A 7,085-nucleotide genomic window follows, 5' to 3' on the forward strand; every position below is an offset into this window, starting at 1 on the left:
CTGACTCCTCTTCAGATCCGTCCTCTTCATCACATTCTTCAAATTCTTCATTAGAATCCATTTCCTTGCCAATGAAAGCCCGAGCCTTTCTGAAACTGTTCTTCTTGTGCAACAAGGACTTTGAAGATGAGGACTTTGAGGATTTCTTATTTTAATTCGAGTCATGAGAACTGTCATCATTGTATTTCTTCTTCTTTGATTCCTTCTCTCTGCGAGGACAATCAACAATGTAGTTACCAGATTTCTTGCATTATGGCACGTTCTTTTCTAGTAGTCCTTAGATGAGGATTCCGATTTCCTCATATCTCTTCTTGAAGACTTTTCAAACTGGTCACGACTTGAGAACATCTGGAGTTTCCTCACGATCATAGCAAGTTCCTGACCAAGTTCTACAAGATCACCAAGATTGCAATCAGAGTCTTCTTCTTCAGATGAGCGAACATCATTTTCCTTCAGCGCACGAGGTCGTCCCGAGCTTGGTCCATAGAGGTCTCTTTTCTCAACTTGTTGGAATTCTTGAGTATTGAGTCTCAAGAATATCAGCAGGATCTAGTAACTTGTAGTCTCTTTTTTCTTGCATCATCCAAACTAGTGTATCGAATGAAGAATCAAGAGATCTCAGCAATTTCTTCACCACCTCATGGTCGGTGATGTTATTGGCCCCAAGAGCCTATAGCTCATTGGAGATATCAGTGAGGTGATCGAAGGTTTGCTGATAGCTTTCACTATCGAGTCTTTTGTAGAGATTGAAGAGATTGCAAAGAACATCAACTCGAGAGTCACGTTGAGTAGACACTCCTTCATTGAACTTGGAAAATCTTTCATAGATAAGCTTTGATTTTCCTAAAGCACTCACTCTGCCATATTGAACATTTCTCAGATGGCCACAGATGATATTCTTTGATTGGGAGTCGAGTTGCTTGAATCTCTTCACATCAGCAGCATTGATAGTTCCAGACACATTGGGAACACCTTTTGCCACAATGTACGAGAGATTGTTGTCAATTTCATCAAGGTGCATGCACATCTTGTTCTTCCAGTAGGGGTAGTCCATCCCTTCAAAGGTAGGACAACCTGGAGTGACCTTGATCATACCTGTGGTCGACATATCAAAAAATCCAGGTGGTTAAACAAAAATCACACAGAACAATGGAGTACGTTGCTCTGATACCAATTGAAAGTGCGTTATATCGGCTAGTGGGGGTGAATAGGCGTTTTTTATGAATTCGTCACTGAGGAAATTCCTTACGAAGATATTCCTCAGTCACAAACTGCGTGCAGCGGATTAAGTACTCAGGCAAGTGTGCAAAACAGCAATAGCATAGTCTTCAGCAAAATGAAGCATTCAGTTTGCAAAAGTAGAATGTTCAGAATATGCACGTGAAGAACAAGTAAAGTGAAGAATTTGGGGTGAGGAAATTGTGAAAGTCTTCATTCAAATTCTTCAGAAAGTAATGATCAATTTCATCAACATACAATTGAGGAAATGAAAGGGTTCACGAAAGAGAACTAGGTACTCGATGCAGACAGGTGTTGATGACCCAATTCCATCTATTGTGACAGTTGTACGTCTGGTTTGATGCAGCTTTGTATTTAAACCAAAAGACACACAGTTTGAGGACACATAGTCCTTACATATTCTCCATGAGCTAAGGACACACAATACTCGCCCAACACTCGTGGTAAGTCTTCATGGTAGACATCCAAACCATCAAAAACTCGGTCATCCCGCGATCCACAATTGAGTACTGGATACTCTAGACCATGATGCCTAACTGTCTCGAGGATGCACAGTCCTGAAAGGTAACAAGCATTGGTTCCACACAGGAACAATCTCTTGAGTGACGCTCAATCACTTTGTTTTTTTGGGTTTTGGTTTGGGTGTTTTTTTTTCTTACTAGTGATTTTCTCGCAAAATCTTCAAGGAATGGGTTGCTCTCAAATGACAAGTTTTAGTTTATCTCGTAGAGCAGCCAACGAGCTAGTGGTTATGGGGGGTGGCTATTTATAGCCTTGGAGCAATCCCAACATGATTTGACATAAATGCCCCCAATGATATGACCTTATATGGATAAGGTTGAGGACAGCTGTCGCGCAGCGCATCAACGGCCAAAATCTTTCAACTCTGGAAGTCCTCATGTCACTCATGTTCCTGACTGGTAGGTTATTCACACTCGCAAAAAAACATAAATCCTCTGTTTGAAAAAATTCCTTAGAGACCAGAAGATCTTCGTCTCTGTCGCCGAAGAATTTGACAAAATTGTAAAAGATTTCCAAAGGCTTCATTGAGGAATTTGAGTTATTCGAAGTATATCGACCCCTAAAAACGTATGTCGTCGGGTGAAGACTTTGGTCATTCCTTGAAGACTTTGATAGCAAAGAAATTGCTATTCCTCATGAAGACTCTGAAAATGAGGAATTTGGTGTATCCCAAAGAAAATGCTCTGACGACTTTGAAGCTTGAATATTTACTATTTCTGTTTAATTTTCTTCTTTCTTGAGTCATAGCAACACCATACTATAAATGGGGGTCAAGGCAATACTAAGGAAAGATTTCCTCATGATGCTCAACTCAAAACCTACACATACCAAATCCTTCGAGTGAAGCCTTTGAAAATATCTCACATCTTAGTCAAAGTCTTCAGTTACAGAGACGATGTTCTTCTGGTCGCTGAAGAAATTGTACTAACCAAGGAGTTGGGATTTCGCCAGAGCTAACTTCCTATCAATGAGGAACATGAGAGGCATGAGGACTTACGTAGTTGAAGGACCCGACCGTTGCCGCACCGTCCGCCACCTGTCCCCGATCTTATCCACCCAATGGTCATATCATTGGGGGCATTAATGTCATATCATGTGGGATGCCCCCATGCTATAAATAGCCGCCCCCACAACCACAAGTTGGTTGGTTGCTCCTAGATAACCTGACATTTATCATGTAGAGCAACCCAATCCTAAAGGACTATGAGCAAAAATCATCAAGTGAGGAAAAACCCCAAACACCCAAACCAAAACCCAAAACCCTAAGTGATTGAGCATCAGCGAAGAAATTTTTCCTGTGTGGAACCGACACTTTTTACCTTTGAGAAATGTGCATCCTCCATACGGTTAGGTGTCATGGTCTAGAGCATCCAACAGTCAATTGTGGATCACCGGGTGACCGAGTTTGTGACTTTTTGAGGGTTTAAAAGTCTGCCCTGAAGACTTACCACGAGTCTTGGGCGAGGACTGTGTGTCCTTCGCGCAAGGAGACTCCAGTAGTGTGTGTCCTTTGGTTTGAATACCAAGCCGCTCCATACCAGACGTATGAGTGTCACATCAGTTGGAACTGGGTCATCAAACCATTGTCTTCATCGAGCTACGTGTTCTATTTCTTCAACTCTATCATTTCCTCAACTGCATGTTGATGACTTTGGTTTGTAGTGTTTGAAGTATTTGACTGAATATTTTTTGTACCTTTCTCACCTCAAATTCTTCACTTAAGTTTTAGTATTTATTCCACTGCACTTTGTTCATGACCGAGGACTTTCCTCACTAGGAATTTCCTCAGTGATGAATTTGTAAAAATCGCCTATACACCCAACCTCTAGTCAATATAACGCGGTTTCAATTGGTATCAGAGCAAGGTACTCCCTTGTTCTATGTGATTTTGGTTTAACCGTCTGTAGTTTTAGTTATGTCGACCTCAGGTATGATCAACGTTAATGCGGGTTGTCCTACCAATGAAGGAAAGGATTTACCCTACTGGAAGAACAAGATGCACATGCACATTGAAGCAATTGACAACGATCTTTGGTATGTTGTGCAAAATGGTGTTCCCTCTGTCACTTCAACTATCACCACCGCGGATGTGAAGAGATTCAAGCAACTCGACTCTCAAGAGAATATCTGTGGCCATCTGAGGAAAGGTCAGTATGGCAGAGTGAGTGCTTTGGCCTGTGCGAAGCTTATCTGGGAAAGGCTTCCCAAAGTCAACGAAGGAGTGTTCACACAACGTGACTCTCGAGTTGATGTTCTTCACAATCTGGTCAACCACTTCAAGAGACTTGATAATGAAAGCTGCCAAGATACCTTTGATCGCCTCACTGACTCTCCAATGAGGTTCATGCTCTTGGAACCGGAGACATCACACACCATGAAGTTGTGAAGAAACTGCTACGATCTCTTGATCCATCATTTGACACACTGTACTGATGATTCAAGAATGAAGAGACTACAAGCTACTTGATCATGCTGATATACTTGAGAGACTCAATACTCATGAATTCCAACAAGAAGAGAAGAGAGACCTTTATGGACCAAGCTATACAAGATCTTATGCGCTGAAGGCAAAGGTTGTTTCCGCATCTGAAGAAGAAGAATCTGATTGTAGTCTTGGTGACCTTGAAGAACTTGGTGAGGAACTTGCTATGCTTGTGAGAAAATTCCAGAAGTTCTCAAGGTGTGGCCAGTTTGGAAAGTTATTAAGGAGAGGTATGAGGAAACTGGAATCTTCACCTGAGGACTACAATAAAAGAACGTGCCATAAATGCAAGAAATTTGGTCACTACATTGCTGATTGTCCTCGTTGGGTGAAGGAATCAAGGAAGAAGTACCACAAGGATGACAGTTCTGATGACTCAAATAAGAACAAGAAGCCTTCAAAGTCCTCATCGCAGAAGAAGACCAACTTCAGAAAGGCTCGGGAACTTATCGGCAAGGAAATGGATTATGAATAAGAATCTGAGGAATGTGATGAAGAGGAAGGTTCTGAAGTGGAGTCAAAGTCTGGTGTGGCAAACCTAGCCCTTGCTTCCACATTCGTCAACATGTCCAACTTCAACCTTGAAGAAAATGACAACGTCAACTACACTGATGACTATGATGACAACTTTGCTCCCACCTATTGCTTCATGGCAAAAGGTTCAAAGGCACCAAGCCACACTTCCTCTTCTGACTCTAGTGATAGTGAGCCTGATGATTATCAAAAACCCAGTTACTATAAACTTGCTAATATTGCCACTAAGCAACAAACTACTACTCGAAAGCTTCATAAACAACTAGACAAAAGCAATGACCTGTTGAGTGATTAAATGAATCAGACTCAAATCCTCACTAAAGATGTTCAAAGTCTTCATTCTAGGTTTGATAGTCTTCAAGAACGTTATGGCACACTCACTCTTGGCTGATCATGAGAAGCTTTCCTATGAATTTCTTAAAAGTAAGCTAGATCTTGAGAATCTAAGAATGTCTCATGATGATCTTCGAATCGAAAATGATTCTTTGTTTGCTCAACAGATCGGTACCTCTAAGGAGGAATTCATTCAACCATGCTTGAGATGCATTGAACGTGAAACTGCTAATTCTTCACTTGAAACTTCAAATGCTTCTATCACTACGAATTCTTCAACTTTTGTTGTGGTAACTAATTCCTCACCTAAGGAAACCACAAATGTCACTGACGAAAATGCAGGGTTGAAGGAATATTATGTGAAAGGCATATACAAAGGTCTCAAAGGGCATGAAACCCTTTGTGATGTGCTCAACAAGCAGATTCCGAACAGGCACCCGAGGAAAGAAGGTATTGCATTTGAGATGAAATTCAATGTTGATGGGTCATAGCAGATACCTAAGTAGTATCCCAAAACATCATGGGTTGCTGCAAAAGGACCTCCTGTTGATCCATCCACTCTAACGGGCTTTGCATGTGAAATGTCTTATTACTGTGATGAGTCATTTGACTCTAACTATAAAATTTCAAAAATATGGATGGTGAAGTATTTGCTAGGTATGTTGGAAATAACTGCAGGATTGGACCACCCCTGAGGAAAATCTGGGTTCCCAAAAGCACCTTGGAAAGTCTTCGCGTTAATGTCCTAATGACACCACCGGTGAAGAACAGGAACCCCAGATCAAATTCCTCAAGTAGATCAAAGTTTTCATGAGGATCCAATTCCTCAGATGGTCAAAACTATGCTCGTACTTGCACTAATGCTTCTGATACGTAGGGAAACTACAAGGGACATGAATATATGCACTATTCCTCAAATCACTATGTTCATAAGTCCTCAAAGAATTTCTCTGCATATTCATTTCAGTACTCTAACCCCCCCCCCCTCCTGTTAAGCGAAGTGCATTAGCTTCAATGCCTCAATTCCGATATGGTGCTCGTAGGATGATAAACTCTTTACCACCCCTTCAGATGTGAGTGGTCAATAAATCGAACTAATCACTTATGCAGGACAGGTCTTGAGATGAAAGTCATCATGTGAAGATTTTGCTGGAGACCTGAGGAAATTGCTTAATAGTACGCAAGCTAAAACCTGATGAAATGACCTTTCATTTCACCCATCATCATTATGTCCAAAATATATTTTAGGTAATGAAATTCAAGTCACATGAAATTGATATCATATTCTTCAATCTAAAGCATACGAGATGGTAAGAAACACTAATTCATCTGCAGGATGACCAACCCAAGACCACATAGTGGGTTCTTGACACTGGGTGTACAAATCACATGACTGGTGACAAAAGCCTATTGATGAATATGCCACTGACTCCATCACCACTAAAGCATATCACGTACGCTAACAAAGGTAAAAGCAAGACATTGGGACTTGGTAAAGTGGCTATCTCTAAAGACCGACACATGGACAAAGTCATGCTTGTTGAATCCCTTTGGTTAAACTCATGTCAGTCTCAATGCTCTGTGACCTTGATATAATTCTCATCTTTGGAAAATATAGATATGTAGTTGTCTTGGAATCTCACAAATCCAAATTCTTCGAAGGCTTTAGGAGAGGAGAATTGTATATTGTTGATTTCTCTGCAGGTCCTCAGCCGACCACGGGTCTTCTAGCAAAAGCTTCAGAGGGTTGGGTATGGCATCAAAGATTTGGTCATGCGGACATGAGGAATTTGCACACACTAGCAAAGAATAAGCATGTCATTGGAATCGAAACCGTCAAATGCCTGAAAGAACCATCTCCGCGGGGTTTGTGAATCTAGAAAGATGACCAGATCCAAACACCCCTCGAAGACTATCATGACACTACTACTTGTCCTTTTGAATTTCTTCACATGGATCTCTTTGGACATACACA

Source organism: Hordeum vulgare, chromosome 3H (genome assembly GCF_904849725.1).
Source record: "Hordeum vulgare subsp. vulgare chromosome 3H, MorexV3_pseudomolecules_assembly, whole genome shotgun sequence".
Lineage (NCBI taxonomy): Eukaryota > Viridiplantae > Streptophyta > Magnoliopsida > Poales > Poaceae > Hordeum > Hordeum vulgare.